Consider the following 19,018-nt stretch of genomic DNA (forward strand, 5'->3'; position numbering starts at 1 on the left):
ATCAAATACTGTCTTTGTCCTCTATTACATTCTGAAATGAAGAGAATGCATGTGGACATTTGGAGACACCCTTTTCGATTCCCCACAAAGTCTGCTTGTTTATGGACGTGAGGAGTAAGGGAACCTGGGACTCATTGCTCTGGGTTGGGTGTCTATTAACTAAGTCTTTTTCCAAGCCTCATGGGGGCAACTGAGGGAGGATGGAGTGGGGGATGTGACCCTACTCTTCTGGACTCGGTTGGATATTTTAAGCATGTCGATTCTATCAGATTGTGGCCTCCACATTGTAAGACGGCTCAGCATGGTGCAGGGATTTGGGAAGCTGAGGCAGCAATAAGTCTCTGGAGATTATTTGCCTCCTGGAGATTTGAACCCTAAATGGAGCCCAAGCACTCCCAGAGAAGCGACAGTGAAAGGGAACAAGAGAGGAAAGAAAACAAAGCTGTTTGCTTAATACGTGCATGTGCGCACGCACACACACACACATACACACAAATGCACTCATAACAAAATGAAGAGGAAACACTCATGACCATTCAGTCCTCATTTCTGTGACTGGTCACATAGTCACAGGTGGTATTTATAACTACCTTCTTCTACTATCCATTCTGTATTTCCTCTGCCCTCAGCAAGCACCTCAGCTGGTCGTGGTTCTTGACTTGATGGGGTGAAGCAAACTTTCATTCCCAGAGGCTATTCTGGGCTATTAGCAGAACTGTTTGGACTGCCGGGTCGACCTTGGTTTGTGGTGGCCCTGGCCCATGTTGCTGAGTCCTTGCATAATCTCTGTCGCTGTCACCATTGCCACTTGGTTCGTGAGACCATTGGATGAAGACAGAGGTGGCTGGGGAAAGGTGCTGCCTGGAATCCACAGAATGGGCCGTCCTATCCACTTGATTATTAAAATTCTCCTCTGCATTGGTGAACGCATTGGTGAACATTCACACTGGACGCAAATATCTTCACGTAATTTTTGCACTTTCAGAGAGGTCTATCCACATACCTCTTCCCAAATTTATTTATTTAAATTAATTTTTTATTGGAGTATAGTTGATTTACAATGTTGCGTTATTGATAGTTTCTGCTGTACAGCAAAGTAAATCAGCCATACATATACATATATCCACTCTTTTTAGATTATTTTCGCATATAGGTCATTACAGAGCACCAAATAGAGTTCCCTGTGTTATACAGTAGGTTCTTATTAGTTATTTTTATATATAGTAGTGTGTATATGTCAATCTCAATCTCCCAGTTTATCCCCCCCTTTCCTTCTTGGTAACCGTAAGTTTGTTTTCTATTAATACATCTGTGACTCAATTTCTGTTTTGTAAATATGTTCATTTGTACCATACGTTCTAGATTCCACATATATGCGATATCATATGATATTTGTCTTTCTTGGTCTGACTTACTTCACTCAGTATAACAACCTCTAGGTCCAACCATGTTGCAAATTTATTTTTTCACCAACTTTCCATCACGTTCCTTCCAAGTCCATGACCATCCAGCCAAACCAATGACTCGATATATAATTGCACGTCGGGCCATTTCTCCCTCCAGAATGCACAGCCAGGTGCACTGTTGGAGGGTCTGCCTGCGGGGAGGGTTTCCTTTCACCATATCCTTCAAGGACGTCCTGGAGAGGGGCTGTCATGCTGCAGCTGTCCACTTCTGTGCACTTTGATGTATGTGCCTTGGTGGGTCAGATAGCACCCAGTTCATGGTGGGCAGTTCAGGCCACACGGTAACTATATTCGGGATCTGGAGAAATAACCACAGAATGGATTCGGGAACCCATGGGAGCCACTGTGAGACAGACCTGAGAAGAAATTCCATTGATCACCCCGTCTCCACAAGCCCCTGCTCTGGAAGCCACAGTAGTGTTTGGGGGTCCCAGAATCAATATCAGTTCAGAGCCAGCGTCCAGCAGTCCCTGAAAAGTCTGATTCTTTTGTTTTTCCCAGTACACAGTTACCCTGATAACAGGCTATTGGTCCCTTTGGGTAGATTGGGAGAAAGATCACAGTGTACATTTTTGGTAGTGTACTAGGGTCCTTCCTCAAGGGGACTCAGCCTCTGCTTCATTCATGGGGTTCTGGATCTGTAAACCGCTCAAGGCTAGGAATTAACCGAGGGGCCGTGACTCTCTATTTTTATGATTTTGGTTAGACTTTTGTTCACTTGACCCAGAAGGTTTTTTGACCAAGTAGGAATTTAGCAGGCTTCCCACCTTTTTCACTTCTAGAAATACCACAATTAACAAGCCATGACATAGATCTGTACGCGTCAGACTCTTCTGATTGCTGCTGTGACTCTGCTGTGACGGTAACCTTGCCTTTGGCAGGCGAGGGCCGCCCCTTGGCCCCTGCCACCCAGGATCCAATTCCTCTCATTGTGTTTAGGATTTCCAGCTAAGGGGCTGCAGTTCCCATTATAAGGTCTGGCCTAGACAAGGGTGAGCACAGAGTTCTTCAAGGATTCTGGGGCTCCCCTCACAGATTTGTTTCTTAAAGTATTGGTGAGAAGTGTGCCTTCTGGACCCTCCTGGAGTGGGTAGCAGGTCTTAAAACACAAATTCACTCTAACATTACAACCTCCCTACCTTTTGAATCCCTTTGTCTCCAGGCAGGTCTGGCTTCTCTAGTTCACTCACTAGGGACCATCTTGGACATTGCTTCCGCCAACCAACCCCCAAACTGCGGAGGCTCTGTCTACCTCCCCGAGCTGCAGGGAACATGAAACGCAGAGTCTCTGTGGAGTGAGCCCAGATCACAGATCCAGCTGATCCAGCTTGATGTTCCTCCCACCACTGCCCCCCACCCTCGAATCCCATCCCAACGTGTTCTGGGGATTTCTGTCTGTGTGAATTAGGAGAAACAAGCAGTTCTTGGAGTGCAGTGCCCCTCTCGAGGCTCACACTCTGTTCTCATCCTAGGAAACTGCTGGGACCCGAGTCTAATTGTTGGTCCAGAAGCAAAGAAGGGTAATGGGGGCGGGGGTTCCTGAGGAGAATCAGCACAGCCTCACGTGGCAGCTTCCTCAGGGCGGCCGTGATCTTTTCCTTGGGCAATGCAGGGTCAATCGCCCCAGACAGACGTGGAAAGACCTGTACCGCTGGGAGTGGGGAGGCGTCTTCCACAGGCAAAGAAGACACATGAGAATTGAGGGGCTCAGTGTCCCCAGGTCCCTCAGGTCCTCCCACACATCCCCACCCAACCTGTGGGATCCGGTTCTTTCCCAACCACCTTCTTCACTACAAGGCTGGGGCTCAACTTTGCTGGAATTTAGCCAATTGAAGGAGGAGGGTCTGGGTTGGATTTTCAGCTATTTCACTCCAAGTGTTGCACGAGATGAGGCTCTCATCCAGGGCACTCTGGAAAACTCGCAGGTCTGTTGTGTGGCCCTTGGGATGGGATCTTGAATCGTTAAGCTCATCTTTTTCTCTCCCTACTCTGTCCAGCAGCATTCTGAGCAGATACCAATGTCATGATATTCTGCAGGATTCCCAAAACGTTCCAAAATATCATATACAGGGTCACTTAGCTCCTCGATTCTTACAAGTGGTTGCTTAGAAGAATCCAAGGCAGGCATTTTTCTCATTTTGATGAACAGTTCATGACATACACTAGCTGTGCTCTCTGTACTAATGGAAATAGCCATTAGTGCCATTCAATTGAATCAGATTAGACAGCTAATTCCAGAAACCTTAGAATCAATTAAGAAAAATCATCCTTAAAATTCTATTCCTCGTGAACCACTCTGGGTACCAAAATCATGATTAGTCAGGTTGTTCCAGAGAAACAGGAAAAATATATATATAATTTATTGTAGGAACTGATTCACACCATTATGGAGGCTGAAGGTGTCTCATAATCTATCAGCAAGCTGCAGAACCAGGAAAGCCAGTGATATAATTCAATCTGAGTCAGATGCCTGTGATTCGGGGGCCTAGGATGTAAGTCCCGGGCTAAGTTTGAAAGCTGAAGAAGCAGTGCCAGTGTCCAGGGTCAGGAGAAGGTGATGCCTCTGATGACGAGGAGAGAGCAATGTCCCCTTCCTCTCCCTTTTTGTTCTATTCAGGCTCTCAACTCAAAAATGGTGCCCAGTGCACTGTACCAGTGATCTTCTCTACTCAGTCTGTGGACTCAAATGCCAATGTCCTCCTCATGAGACATCCTCATAGACACCAAGAAATAATATTTTAACCGCAGTTTAGGCATCTCTTATCTCAGGCAAATAGACACATAAAATTAACCATCATACTGCTGTGGAAGAGCTGGAAAGAGTGGCACATCATACAGGATGAGGAAGTGGTTACCATCCCAAGACAATAACCCCAAGAGCATATTTCCCACCACCTTCACTGTAGGCAAAGAGAGGAGCTCAGAGACCACTGACCTCTCATGGCCGAGCTGCATGGAGCTGGCAGCTCAGGGGGGAGAAGCATTTCCAGAGCAATAGGGAGCCTGTGAACTCAGGGACGTTTTGGTCTCACTTCCCCATGAACTTGGACCACTGTGCAAAGTGCTACTACTTGTATATGAGCTACAGTAATTAATAATCAGCCTCGTCCTCAGCCTGGAGGCCAGAGATGGTCAGGGAGGCCGTGTTCCCAGACTTGGAGCCAGAGAAGTGATCAGGGATCCCTGAGCACCACTTACTGACATCATAAATCAGGGTTTTGGGGGCCGTGCCCGGGCGCTGTTGGTAAGAGCTAACATAACTGCTACCCCCGCTGTCACTGCTGGTTCCAGCACAAGAGATGGTGACCGTCTGTCCCAGATTCCCAGACACTGAGGAAGGCTGAGTCAAGGCGCAATGCGCCCAGTACCCTGGAAAGAGGACAAACACACTCTGGTCAGCTCCGTACTAGACCAGGTCACCCTGAGGACAAAGACACAAAGGATCAGCCAGATGTCCCCGGGGTCCCTTTCCTGGAGGCGTCACCTGTGTCCTGAGTGAGGAGGGTGACAAGGAGCAGAGCTCAGGTTATGGTGGAGACGCCCCAGACGCTGCCTTCTGAGCCCCCAGCCCTAGGCCTGGTCCCTCAGAACTCTCTTATCCCCTCCCCCACAGAGGAGGGAGGGGCCTCCATGTAAATCTGCTTCCTGCACCTGCCCTTCCTCACCGCCTCTACTGTGGCCCTTGATTCTGGGAACGTCTGAGTCCCTGGACAGCAGAGCTGCCTGAGAGATTAAAATGGGCTGTCATGTATTTTCTGATTCAGGACAGACTGAGAAGGTGACAGAGCCCAGAACACGGAGCCCAGCTGGCTGTGTCCTCTCCTCCTGTGGGGGGTCGTGGTGGATACAGAGGGAAGCAAGAACTCCCCTCCTTCTGCTGGGACAAGGGGAGCAGGGCATCTATGCTGCGGAGGAGGGGACATCCAGTGACCCCTCTTCCGGGGACCCAGGCAGTGCCGGGGATACTCGCCTTGTCCCTCATGCCCTCCCCAGTCCCCTAGGCTAAGGTGCTCTGGCATCACCCTCTCCGCTGCTCTGCGGTGGTTGAGGTTGGAGATGCTCCCTGGCATGTCCAGTAGAGTGATTATGAGACACGGGAGATGTCGGACACCCCTCCCTCATGACCCGCTTAGGACTGGCTTGGAAGAAGCTGCAGGGCCTTTGGACAGGACGGAATGACAACACAGACAACCTCCCCCAAATCCGGGCCCTGCTGCCCCCCGGTGGCCTCAGTGGCGAGAGCTGAGCCCAGGGAGACAGCCGAGTGGGGGCTGGACACCCAGGTCTCCCTTCCCCCTCCCCAGCTCAGTGCCAGGCCCCCATGCCTGCAGGCAAGCCTCACCTTCCCTCGACTTCCTCCAGAATGAGGTACATCACCTGTAAAATCAGGAAGCCAAGATGCCCCCCTCGGGGTCACCTTGCTCGTCCCAGGTTGGCCTTGTCACAGGGTTAGTCATGGGAGGTGGACGTGGGCTCAGGGATGAGGGAACCTGAGACATAAATTAATCCAGTCCCGTTAGGGATGCAGATGAGAGAAACGGGCCCCCGAGAAGATGCCAGAATCCTTAAATATAGACAAAATAAGGATAACGTGAGACAGAGAGAGCTCCGTCCAGATGGAGAATGACCCAGGGAATCAAGGGGGAGATTCTGGGGCTGAGGCTCTGGAGGAGGGACCGGGTCAGGAGGGGCCTGGGGGTCCAGCTCTGGGTCTTCTCCACAGGAGCGGGGTGGTTCTTGGGGACACAGACGTTCTCTGTCTTCCCCTTTGTGCCCTTGAGACGCCCTCACCTCAGAGCCTGGCACCTTCCTGAGGTAAAAGCTCTTCATCACAGACACGCTTCCCCAAGGGTGTTTTTCCAGAAACAGATGAGTTTGCAGTAAATATTACACTCAGGATGACGGGTCCTTTCTGGATGGAAATGGACATGACCCCTCAGGCAATGGACTAGGAGTTTATGAAACACAAATACTTTGATGAAGGTTTTTAGTGTCACTGTTCGTATCACACAACCACATTCCAGGAGCTAAGGGGGTGAGGCCCTGGCCGAGCTTGGGGTGGGTGAAGGGGGGCCTCTGGGGACGGGAAAGGAAAAGTGTGGGGGGAAGTGTTAGCTCTGGATTTGAGACAATCGTTGGTGTGTGTTTCACAGAGGTATGTGCTGTACTATGTAGACATTCGTTTAACGACGACATTTTTTGAGATTATAATAAAGCGGGGACTGGTTCAGGAACTTCTCACGAGTCAATCAGTCAGGCATCTGACACCAGGTCAGATCCCAGCGGTTTGGGTCTTTGTCTGCGGGGGTCGCTGTGGACAGGCCTCCTGTGATCACTCCAGGCGTCCAGTGCTTCCTGCAAGAAGCAAACCCCGGGGTCACGGGAGCTGCCTTGCCTCTGCTGCACGTTTGTTCATACAAGCAGCAACTCAGGGCCCCTCATGATTTGGGCGTCACAGTTGAATTAAAAATTCCTGAGATGCTTGCGCCCACTCAATAAAACATGACGGAAATATAATAAGAATGACTGCCACAAAAGGAGGAAAATTACTACTAACACATAATAGGAGTAATAAGCAATAAAGTAAAAGCATATACCTATTAAGAATCACTAAAATCAATTACTGGATTCTTATATTTCTGGAAAAAATTAAATATGGGATTCATTAAATACTAACAGTTTAAGAAAAGAACGTCATAATAGCCAGAAAAGTTTAATGACACCTGACCCAAATTCAATGGACGCAGGAAGGTACCAGGCCAGCGATGCTGATCCCTCGTTGCTGTGAATAATAACAACCCTGGCAGATACCCTGACCACAGGGACAGCTAAACCATTTCATGTTACCTCCACCCAAAGTGACATTCCTCTCATCATTGTATAAATATATTCATATATTCAAATATAGCATAATTATTTGAAGCTTCACAGGAAGCTGCCACTACAGCCTGAGACTCCACACATCGCACACCTGGAGGGTGGTGGCTCCAGAAATCTCCTATTGGAGCATCCTCTGCTCTCCACATCTGCCTTGTGGTTTTGTTGGAAATTCTCCATGTTGTAAAAACAGTGACCAATTTCTCAGCAGGAGACTGTGCTCCCACCTTTACAGGAGACACTCGTAGAGGCCATGGTGGCTCCCGCCGCCTGTGCACAGATGACTCTTGGTAAAGATCCCACTGATGCCCTTACAGTCAGGGAGCAAGTCTCCCCGCAGGTGCCACAGAGGATCCTGGGACAGTGGCCTCTGTGCCACCTCTGTCGTCTCCACCAGGACACACACCTGTCGGGCAGGTGTAGCCTCTCACCAGCCTTACGCACAAGGGGACGTGACTCAGGACATTGTTTGGTGTCCAGTAGCTGAGACCCCTCTCCCTGTGCTGTGACCCAGCTGCTGGGGGTCCCTGCGTGACCTTGTTCCAGCCAAGGTGATTCAAGCATGATGATACTGACCTATGTGTTTATAGGGAAAGAAAGAAGGTAACAGGTAAAAGCTTAGAAAAAATAATGATGATGAGAACATTACGAGAAGATTGAGCTTCCTGTTAAGAGGACTGTATTAGTCAGGGTTCTCTAGGGAAACAAAACAAATAAAAATATATACATATAACTAAAGAAGAATTTTTTGTAAGGAATATATATATATAGGGAGAGAGCGAGAGAGAGATTAGTATTGATTATTGAGCAGGGAAGTCCCAGGAGCCACTCTCGACACCTAGAAAGCTGAGAAAGCTGGTGATGTAATTCAGTTTGTGTCCAAAGATTTGGGAACCAGGGGTCCAGTGATGTAAATTCCAGTCTGAGGGCTGGAGAAGTTGAGGTGAAATGTCCCAGCTCGTACAGTGAGAAGAGAAACAGACGTGAAATCCTCCTGCCTTTTCCTTTTTCTCTACACAGACCCTCAACAGATTGGGCGATGCTCACCCACACTGCGAAGGGCAATGTATTTACTGAGTCCCCAGATTCAAATGCTCATCTCATCCAGGAACACCTGCCCAGACCCATCCAGAAATGATGCTTCTTCTGGGTCCCCTGTGACCAGTCAAGCTGACACATAAAATTAACCATCTCAGCGACGATCCACCGTGATTTGCCCCAGATTGAAGTCCCAGACAGGACAGGGCACTTTCAGAGCTAAAACTGGGAAAGTTCTCGCAAGATGGGAAAGCCATCTGGTGCTTATGCCTGGGTCCACCCAGATGTTCAAGCAAGTAGGTCGATGCTGACAATGTGGCATTATTTGGCAATAAGAATGAATGAAGTACTCATATGTGCTGCAACAGGAAAGAACCTTGAAAATATTATAGAGTGAGAGGAGCCAGGCAAAAAGGGCTACATAAGGTATTGTTGCATTCATGTGAAAAGTCTAGAACAGGCAGGAAGTATATTAATGGTTTGAGGGGCTTCCCTGGTGGCACAGTGGTTAAGAATCTGCCTGCCAATACAGGAGACTTGGGCTCTAGCCCTGGTCTGGGAAGATCCCACATGCCGCGGAGCAGCTAAACCCGTGTGCCACAACTACTGAGCCTGCACTCTAGAGCCCGCGAGCCACAACTACTGAGCCCATGTGCCACAACTACGAAAGCCCGCACGCCTAGAGCCCATGCTCTGCAACAAGAGAAGCCACTGCAATGAGAAGCCTGCACACCGCAATGAAGAGTAGCCCCCGCTCGCCACAACTAGAGAAAGCCCGTGCACAGCAATGAAGACCCAATGCAGCCAAAAGTAAATAAATAAAATAAATAAATCTATAAAAAAAAAATCGTTTTGAGAGCTGGAGGGACTAGGGAAAGGGGATTGACTGGTGATGGATGAGGTGTTCCTTTTATGAGGATGAAAATATCCTGGAAGATAGAATGTTAGTGGATGTTCAAACTTGTGACTCTATTAAAAACCACTGGATGATTCACCTTAAAATGATGTATGTTATGGATTATGAATCCTATGTAAGAAAAAATATGAAGGCTTGGTTTCTGGTAGATACAAATTACTCTCAAATGATTCAGAAAATAAATGTTTTGTGTGCCTGGGTGTGTGCTGTGTGTGCATATGGATGTGTGTGTGTATAGACATACAAATGCAGAGAGGGAATGAGAGAAAACGGGATATAAGAAAAGCGATTATGGCAAAGTATTTAAAATTCGTGAATCTGGAAAAAGGTTATGCAGCAGTTCTCTATGTAACCTATATATTTTTGTTTAAGTTCGTAATTGCTTGTAAATAAACTAATAACAAAAGCAAATGAAAGCCTCAGTTTAGGAGTGAAGGGCTGAGTGATCTCAGAGGAGATATTGGTCTCAGTTCCCCATGAACTTGGGCCACTGTGCAAAATACTACCACTTCTAGCTGAGCCACAGTAATAATCAGCCTCGTCCTCAGCCTGGAGCCCAGAGATGGTCAGGGTGGCCGTGTTCCCAGACTTGGACCCAGAGAAGCGATCAGGGATCCCTGAGGGCCGTTTATTGACATCATAAATCAGGGTTTTGGGGGCCATGCCTGGGAGCTGTTGGTACCAGCCGACAGCATTATATTTCCCTATGTCACTGCTGGTTCCAGCACAGGAGATGGTGACCGTCTGTCCCAGATTCCCGGACACTGAGGGAGGCTGAGTCAGGCCAGACTGGGCCCAGGACCCTGCAAAGAGGAGAAACACACTCTGGTCAGTTCCATGTGGGGGCCCAGGTCACCCTGAGGACAAAGACACAAAGGATCAGCCAGATGTCCCCGGGGTCCCTTCCCTGGAGGCCTCACCTGTGCCCTGAGTGAGAAGGGTGACAAGGAGCAGAGCCCAGGCCATGGTGGAGACACGCCAGTCACTGCCTTCTGAGCCCCAGCCCTCGGCCTGCTCCCCCAGACCTCTCTTATCCCCTAACCCCTCAGAGGAGGGAGGGGCCTCCATGCAAATCAGCTTCCTGCACCTGCCCCTCCTCATTCTCTCCTCACCCCTCTGACCTGGCTCTGCAGGTGTCCATGGACAGCAGGGCTCATCTGAGAGGATGAAAACTCTGTGACACGTTGTCCTTAGTCAGGACACTGACCATTACAAGGCCCAGGAAGTGGGACCATCCTGGGATGTCCCTGTCATCCACTATGGGAGTCAAGATGTCCTTGGCTCATAATCCCAATAACCACTCTTTGGGTTTTGCGGGTAGAAGGTGAGGACAGGGGCCCGAGGGGCTGGGGTGACTTAGAGAATCCATCCCGACTCCTCCCGACACCACAGGGGAGCTGGGGGTGTGCATCCCCCTCCCCAACCTGTCCCCCCAGCAGGACGGGCCCCCTGCCCCCCTGTCCCCTGACTCAGCAGGCCTTGGAGGATGAACCCTGAGACCTTTATTGGCCTTCCTAGTAAAGGTTTTATGAAGCAGAGCAGACTGGGGACACTGCACCCCACACTCTCCCTTAGGGGGTTAAGGAGGCCGCAGCTGGGGGCTTCATACAGGTCAGGAAACCACAGCAGAACCTCCCCAAACCCAGGCCCTCGCTGCCCCCTGGTGGCCTCAGATGGTGACGACGGAACCCCAGGGAGGCAGCTGAGTGGGGCTGACCCCCCAGCTCTGACCCCCCCACTTCCTCCTCCTCCTCCCAGCTCAGCACCAGCCACCCAGTCCCTCCTCATCCCCTCCATGGGCTCATCCTTTGTCCTGCAGCCCCATCAGGACAGAATTGTCACCTTCCTCCCCAGGTGACTCAGAAGGGCCCTTGAAGGGTCTCTAATCTTGTCTCAGCATGACCTTGTCTCAGTGACAGTGACCTTGAGGAGATCTCAGCTCAGGGCAGGGGAACCTCACACGATAAATGACTCCACCCACATAGGTACACAGATGAGAAATATGGGCCCATGAGATGAATCTGAATTCTCAAAACGCTTTGAAAAAGAATAATGTAAGAAGGATTTTAGTTCCGTCAGGATGGAGGGAGACCTAATGGAAAATGAAGGAAGATGCCAGGGTGTGCAGGGCTGGGAGGAGGGACTGGGTCAGAGTCGGCCTCAGGGCCCAGCCGCAGGGACCTCTTCTCAGGCAGGTCTGTCTGCCACGTGGTGCAAGTGAGGATTCTCCTCTGTCCCCTGTGCTCAGCGGGAGGTCCTCACCCCAGAGCTGGCGCCTCCCTGAGGTCAGGCACCTGTGTCCAGATGCTAGGCCCATTGTGTCTTCTAGACAGAGGATCAGGGCTGCCTGGTCTTTCCCAAGATTGTCAGTTTCAGTATCTGAAATGTCTAGTTCCTGATTACGAGGAAAGTGGACAATTGGTGTAATTGTCCTTTGCATCCCAGGGTTTATGCTCCTGCCTCTGGACACAGGGCCCCGGGGGTGATGCAGAAGGAGCTCCAGGTCCCCACAGAACAGATTCCTGCTTCTTTCCTGGGTACTGTGGAGGGGACCCAGGAGTGATGGTGCTGGGGGTGTGTGTGTGTGTGTGTGTGTGTGTGTGTCTGTCTGTCTGTCTGTCTGTGTTTGCGTGGGGCTGTGTGTGTGTTTCTTCACAGAGACAGAGCACATCCTGCGATAGAACATAACCTGGACCTGATGGGAGATGTTGGGTTTCCCTTGGATCCAGGGCCTGAACTCAGGCGCGGGAATACACATAGGATTTGTGCACATCAGAGTTACCCCACAGCCTGAGACTAATGTCCTTAGATAGACCTGCCCACAAGACTCGCCCTTGGTTTGTGTCTTGTGATTAGATTTCAGGAAGGTTTAGGCTATTCCCCAAGAAGAATGACCCCCTGAGTCTCCACTTTCCCGCAACCTTATGGTTTACTCTGAACCCCTGACCTGCTCCCCAGCGGGAATCTGGAATTTCGGTAGATGCCAGGCACAGGATGCCTAGGAGACCAGCCTCCAGTAAGAGTCTTGTGGGTCTGATGAGGCTCCCTGGGGCACAATTCACACACGTTGTCACCATTTGATTCTGGTGATGAAGCCCGTCCCTCATCTGGGAAAGGCCTCCTGGAAACTTCTCCTGGTTTCTTCGTATTTCACCTCATCCACCATGGCCCTTTGCTGATTTTGCTTGATCTCCATTCACTGAAGGAAATCACAGCCATTAGGACGACTCTCTACTGAGTCCTAGGGGTCTTCTTTGTGACACAAATAGCTGCCTGTGGTCTTGGGGACACTCGACACAGGACGATCTGAGAAAACAAGCAGCAAACCCAGGTCTAGGGTTTCCCTCCATCTCCTACCCTCTGCACCCGGGGGGTAAAGGTCATCATGAGATTCAGGGTTTGTAGTAAACTCCACCCCTCCATGGACACCCCAGGACCACCCAGGGAGTCGCGAGGTCACGAGCACTGGAACTCACCACAGCTCTCCACCACCCCCAGCACAAGCTCCAGTGAGAGAAAGATCAGGTCCACACTCGGAACTCCTGCTCTCCTAACTTTCAGTGTGGGCTCCTGTCTATACCACTCTTTCTGTGGAACCTTGATCCAAAAGCAGGGGCCCTATATGCAGCCACATTCGCCCCCCAACCCTGGAAGATGGTCTGGAGCCTCTGCCTCCTGGATCTCAAGGGCTGCCACAGCTCCCACAAGAGCCTCAGGCCACCACCCGGCCTCTATGGTGGGGGGGGATCCCCAGTAGCAGGAGGGAATCCTTTACCAGTTAGCAAGTGTTTTGTCCTCATTAAGGAGAAAATACCCAAATAGTCCAGCCCTTCTTTCTCCATAACACAGGCTAACGTCCACTTAGTCCTTCTTTGTTTATCCTTTCAATATTCCAAATGTTTGCAGTGGGGAAATAACCAAAGCAAACCACCTGCAGGAAAGTTCTTTGTTTACCCACTTTTGACTGTGATTCTTATTGGATTTCCCAGGAGTATTATTCTGCATTGCACATGTTACAACAGCAAAGATTATGGATGGATTCATGCCTAGAAATTCAGATTTTTAAAAAAATTGTAATTGAATTCTCAGAGATTCTTCATCACTGATCCAGAAAAGGTAATCCATTGGAAATCCCTTGACGCCTGTGGTGCAGACCCCTCATTCACTGTGGACTCTGAGGGAAATTCCTCTCTGTCCACCCCACCCCCGACCTGAGTGAGGGCTCCTGTTCCCACTTTTGGGATAAGGAGACAAAACAAGATACACCTTCATTCAAGATCTGGGTACCGGCATGCTGTCTGGAACAGTGTTTGGGCATCACATCGAATGTGGTACAATATGGCAAGAGACGCTTTTGACTTGAGTCTGTTGCTTTGTGTTCTGAGATTTTCATTACATTGAGACTGAGAATCAAAATATCGTCTATCACAGAAAGCAGCTATTTTCTTGGTCAAACATATCTTTCCAAATCCACCTAAAATATTGGGTCAAAACTTGTCCAGAAGTTTTCTCATCAAAGAGAAGGGCATCAAACATCCTCTTGATTTAGTGTGTATCACCATCGTGCTCTTGAAAACTCACCCATGTCCTGCTCCATGACTGAGCATTTGGAACCTGAAGTGAGGACGGAAGCCGGGAGTGGTCCATGTGTGGACCTAAGGTGACCTTTGGTCAGGTTCTCATGCACAAACACACACATCCGCCTACAATTACCTGGACTGGATTGTTTAAACTGCAAGCTCAAGATTACTATATTCAGAGGAATATTTGATATCACAGCTCAGGCTAATGCATAGGATGTGACTTCTGAGGAAGTGGAGAGCCAGATTCAGGTCATTCTCATTAAAAAGAAAAAAGCCTTTCTTAGAAAAATGTAAAACTGATTATAAATGCAGCTCTATGTTTAATAGAGAAAAAGAGAGAGATAACAGGATAACAGTACAGAAGGAAAGGAAGAACGGCTGTCCCCATAATAATGCGGGAGGGTAGATATTATAACAGAGGCTATTTCAGGAGAGTAAAAACACTCTTATTCCCACACTGCACCTTAGGAGCAGCTGTAATCCCAATGAAAGTATATCTTAGAAATGAAGTCGGTAAATATTTTCTACACTAAACCTGATCTTTGACAATATAGTTAGAAAGACCAATGATTCTGGTCAAATGTAAAATGTTGTGATAAAGATAAAAGATTCTTCAGATTGAGACAGGATACACTTAGAAAATATGGAGCCTAATTGGCTGGGTTAAAATAAATCAGATTGGGACTTCCTTAGCGGGACAGTGGTTAAGAATAAGCCTGCCAATGCAGGGGACACGGGTTCGAGCCCTGGGCTGGGAAGATCCCACATGCCACAGAGCAGCTAAGCCCGTGTGCCACAACTACTGAGCCTGCACTCCAGAGCCCGAGAGCCACAACTACTGAGCCCGCTCACCTAGAGCCTGTGCTCTGCAGCAAGAGAAGCTACCGCAGTGAGAAGCCCACACACAGCAACGAAGAGTAGCCCCCGCTCGCCGCAACTAGAGAAAGCCGCCACACAGCAACAAACACCCAACACAGCCAAAAATAAATAAATTTTTAAAATAAATAAATTTATAAAAAATAAAATAAAATAAAATAAATCAGATTTATCAGGAAGATGATTTGGATAAGCAAAGTGTACACAGGACCGGTATGGAGTTAGTCATATAGCAGGGGCCTTCCAAAGTTAGAGGACCTTAATGAAATCAACCCGACTGACACGTGACTCCAACTTCATGAGAGCCAGGAGCCAGGACCACAAGAGCTGCTCTCCAGTCCTAGATGCCTGAACACACAGCTATCAAATGTTCCTCTTCACTTGTTACTGTGGGGATGATGTGTCCTGAGCAATCCAACCCATGTACTTTGTTTTTCATCTAAACTATTGAATTCGGGACATACCTTGCTGTCCGGTGGTTAAGAATTAGACCTTCCATTGCAGGGGGTAGAGGTTCCATCCCTAGTCAGGGAACTAATATCCCACATGCCACGTGGCATGGCCAAAAAAAAAAAAGAAAACAAAAAAACAAACAAAAACAAATTAAAAACAAACTATTCAATTCACATAATTTAATTTCAGTAATGGTTGCGTTAGAAAACTGTTCAAGAAAAAATAACATTGAACCCACAACACTTGCGCAGTTTTTCAATTAATTCTCACAGGTCTTAGATATGCTGGGATTCCACCTGGAAACTGCACTGGCTCCTCATGGAAACAGGTGACCTTGACATCACTGAGGAATACGGGACATGCCCTCCAGCCCACCTTCCATTCTGGAGCCACCTTTCAAAGAGCCCATCGTACCGGGGAGACCACCATCCTGCAGGGCTGTCCCCGGACAGGGTTCACCGATGCCAGGAAAGGGACAACTCTGAGACCCAGAGTCTGTCCCCAACCCTCCCTGGCTCAGCCCACTCAGATGCAGGTCAAAGAGGAGGGACAACAAACATGAAAACCACACGTTGTCATTTGTCCTCATCCCTCTTAAGGGTCCTCAGATCTCCTCTCAGCTGCCGATGCTTCTACCACAGATGCAGATGAGCAACCAGCAGAGTCACAGCAACGGGGAGTCTGTGAGCTCAGGGCAGGTTTTGGTCTCACTTCGCCATGAACTTGGACCATTGTGCAAAGGGTTACTACTTGTACCTGAGCTACAGTAATAATCGGCCTCGTCCTCAGCCTGGAGCCCAGAGATGGTCAGGGTGGCCGTGTTCCCAGACTTGGACCCAGAGAAGCGATCAGGGATCCCTGAGGGCCGTTTATTGACATCATAAATCAAGGTTTTGGGGGCCGTGCCTGGGCGCTGTTGGTACCAGCCGACAGCATTATATTTCCCTATGTCACTGCTGGTTCCAGCACAGGAGATGGTGACCGTCTGTCCCGGATTCCCGGACACTGAGGGAGGCTGAGTCAGGCCAGACTGGGCCCAGGACCCTGGAAAGAGGAGAAACACACTCTGGTCAGTTCCATGTGGGGCCCAGGTCACCCTGAGGACAAAGGATCAGCCAGATGTCCGTGGGGTCCCTTCCCTGGAGGCCTCACCTGTGCCCTGAGTGAGGAGGGTGACAAGGAGCAGAGCCCAGGCCATGGTGGAGATGCTCCAGACGCTGCCTTCTGAGCCCCCAGCCCTAGGCCTGCTCCCCCAGACCTCTCTTATCCCCTCCCTGCTCAGAGGAGGGAGGGGCCTCCATGCAAATCAGCTTCCTGCACCTGCCCCTCCTCATTCTCTCCTCACCCCTCTGACCTGGCTCTGGAGGTGTCCATGGACAGCAGGGCTCATCTGAGAGGATGGAAACTCTGTGACACGTTGTCCTTAGTCAGGACACTGACCATTACAGGGCCCAGGAAATGGGGCCATCCTGGGATGTCCCTGTCATCCACTATTTGAGTCAAAATGTCGTTGGCTAATAATCCCGATAATCACTCTTTGGGTTTTGCAGGTGGAAGGTGAGGACAGGGGCCCGAGGGGCTGGGGTGACTTAGAGAATCCATCCCGACTCCTCCCGACACCACAGGGGAGCTGGGGGTGTGCATCCCCCTCCCCAACCTGTCCCCCCAGCAGGATGGGCCCCCTGTCCCCCCTGTCCCTTGCCTCTGCAGGGCTCTGAGGAGGAGCCCTGGGACCTTTGTTGGCCTTCCTAGTAAAGGTTTTATGAAGCAGAGCAGACTGGGGACACTGCACCCCACACTCTCCCTTAGGGGGTTAAGGAGGCCGCAGCTGGGGGCTTCATACAGTTCAGGAAACCACAGCAGAACCTCCCCAAACCCAGGCCCTCGCTGCCCCCTGGTGGCCTCAGATAGTGACGACGGAACCCCAGGGAGGCAGCTGAGTGGGGCTGACCCCCCAGCTCTGAACCCCCCCACTTCCTCCTCCTCCTCCCAGCTCAGCACCAGCCACCCAGTCCCTCCTCATCCCCTCCATGGGCTCATCCTTTGTCCTGCAGCCCCATCAGGACAGAATTGTCACCTTCCTCCCCAGGTGACTCAGAAGGGCCCTTGAAGGGTCTCTAATCTTGTCTCAGCATGACCTTGTCTCAGTGACAGTGACCTTGAGGAGATCTCAGCTCAGGGCAGGGGAACCTCACACGATAAATGACTCCACCCACATAGGTACACGGATGAGAAATATGGGCCCATGAGATGAATCTGAATTCTCAAAACGCTTTGAAAAAGAATAATGTAAGAAGGATTTTAGTTCCGTCAGGATGGAGGGAGACCTAATGGAAAATGAAGGAAGATGCCAGGGTGTGCAGGGCTGGGAGGAGGGACTGGGTCAGAGTCGGCCTCAGGGCCCAGCCGCAGGGACCTCTTCTCAGGCAGGTCTGTCTGCCACGTGGTGCAAGTGAGGATTCTCCTCTGTCCCCTGTGCTCAGCGGGAGGTCCTCACCCCAGAGCTGGCGCCTCCCTGAGGTCAGGCACCTGTGTCCAGATGCTAGGCCCATTGTGTCTTCTAGACAGAGGATCAGGGCTGCCTGGTCTTTCCCAAGATTGTCAGTTTCAGTATCTGAAATGTCTAGTTCCTGATTACGAGGAAAGTGGACAATTGGTGTAATTGTCCTTTGCATCCCAGGGTTTATGCTCCTGCCTCTGGACACAGGGCCCCGGGGGTGATGCAGAAGGAGCTCCAGGTCCCCACAGAACAGATTCCTGCTTCTTTCCTGGGTACTGTGGAGGGGACCCAGGAGTGATGGTGCTGGGGGTGTGTGTGTGTGTGTGTGTGTGTGTGTGTGTCTGTCTGTCTGTCTGTCTGTGTTTGCGTGGGGCTGTGTGTGTGTTTCTTCACAGAGACAGAGCACATCCTGCGATAGAACATAACCTGGACCTGATGGGAGATGTTGGGTTTCCCTTGGATCCAGGGCCTGAACTCAGGCGCGGGAATACACATAGGATTTGTGCACATCAGAGTTACCCCACAGCCTGAGACTAATGTCCTTAGATAGACCTGCCCACAAGACTCGCCCTTGGTTTGTGTCTTGTGATTAGATTTCAGGAAGGTTTAGGCTATTCCCCAAGAAGAATGACCCCCTGAGTCTCCACTTTCCCGCAACCTTATGGTTTACTCTGAACCCCTGACCTGCTCCCCAGCGGAAATCTGGAATTTCAGTAGATGCCAGGCACAGGATGCCTAGGAGACCAGCCTCCAGTAAGAGTCTTGTGGGTCTGATGAGGCTCCCTGGGGCACAATTCTTCACACACGTTGTCACCATTTAACTCTGGTGATGAAGCCCGACCCTGGGAAAGGTCTCCTGGAAGTTTATCCTCGTTTCCTCAGATTTCACCTCATCCACCAAGCCCTTTGCCGATTTTGCTTGGTCTCCCTTCAGTGAAGGAAATCACAGCCACCAGGACACCTCTCTACTGAGTCTTGTGGGTCTTCTTTTTTTGTTTGTTTGTTTGTGGGTCTTCTTAATGACAAAAGTAGTTGCCTGTGGTCTTGGGGACACTCGACACAGGACGATCTGAGAAAACAAGCAGCAAACCCAGGGTCTAGGGTTTCCCTCCATCTCCTGCCATCTGCACGTGGGGGGTAAAAGTCATCATGGGAATCAGGGTCTGCACTAAACTTCACCCCTCCCTGGACAGCCCAGGACCACCCAGGGAAGCAGTAAGTCATGAGCACTGGAAACTCCCCACCACCCTTGGAACAAGCTCCAGTGAGAGAATTATCAGGTCCACACTTGGAACTCCTGCTCTCCAGA

The 19,018-nt window shown here is 50.0% G+C and overlaps 2 gene segments (V, D, J or C); both read right to left on the reverse strand.

Moving 5' to 3' along the window:
• Window positions 1–6,205: 6,205 nt before the first annotated feature.
• LOC309639303 (immunoglobulin lambda variable 2-18-like) lies at window positions 6,206–10,317 on the reverse strand. The segment is given in 2 exons: window positions 10,218–10,317; window positions 6,206–10,100 (listed from the first exon to the last, which is right to left on the reverse strand).
• Window positions 10,318–15,873: 5,556 nt separating this feature from the next.
• On the reverse strand, window positions 15,874–16,407 carry LOC309639614 (immunoglobulin lambda variable 2-18-like). The segment is given in 2 exons: window positions 16,362–16,407; window positions 15,874–16,253 (listed from the first exon to the last, which is right to left on the reverse strand).
• Between the last annotated feature and the right edge of the window lie 2,611 nt (window positions 16,408–19,018).

The sequence above is a fragment of the Balaenoptera physalus genome (assembly GCF_965194825.1).
Source record: "Balaenoptera physalus genome assembly, chromosome: 12".
Lineage (NCBI taxonomy): Eukaryota > Metazoa > Chordata > Mammalia > Artiodactyla > Balaenopteridae > Balaenoptera > Balaenoptera physalus.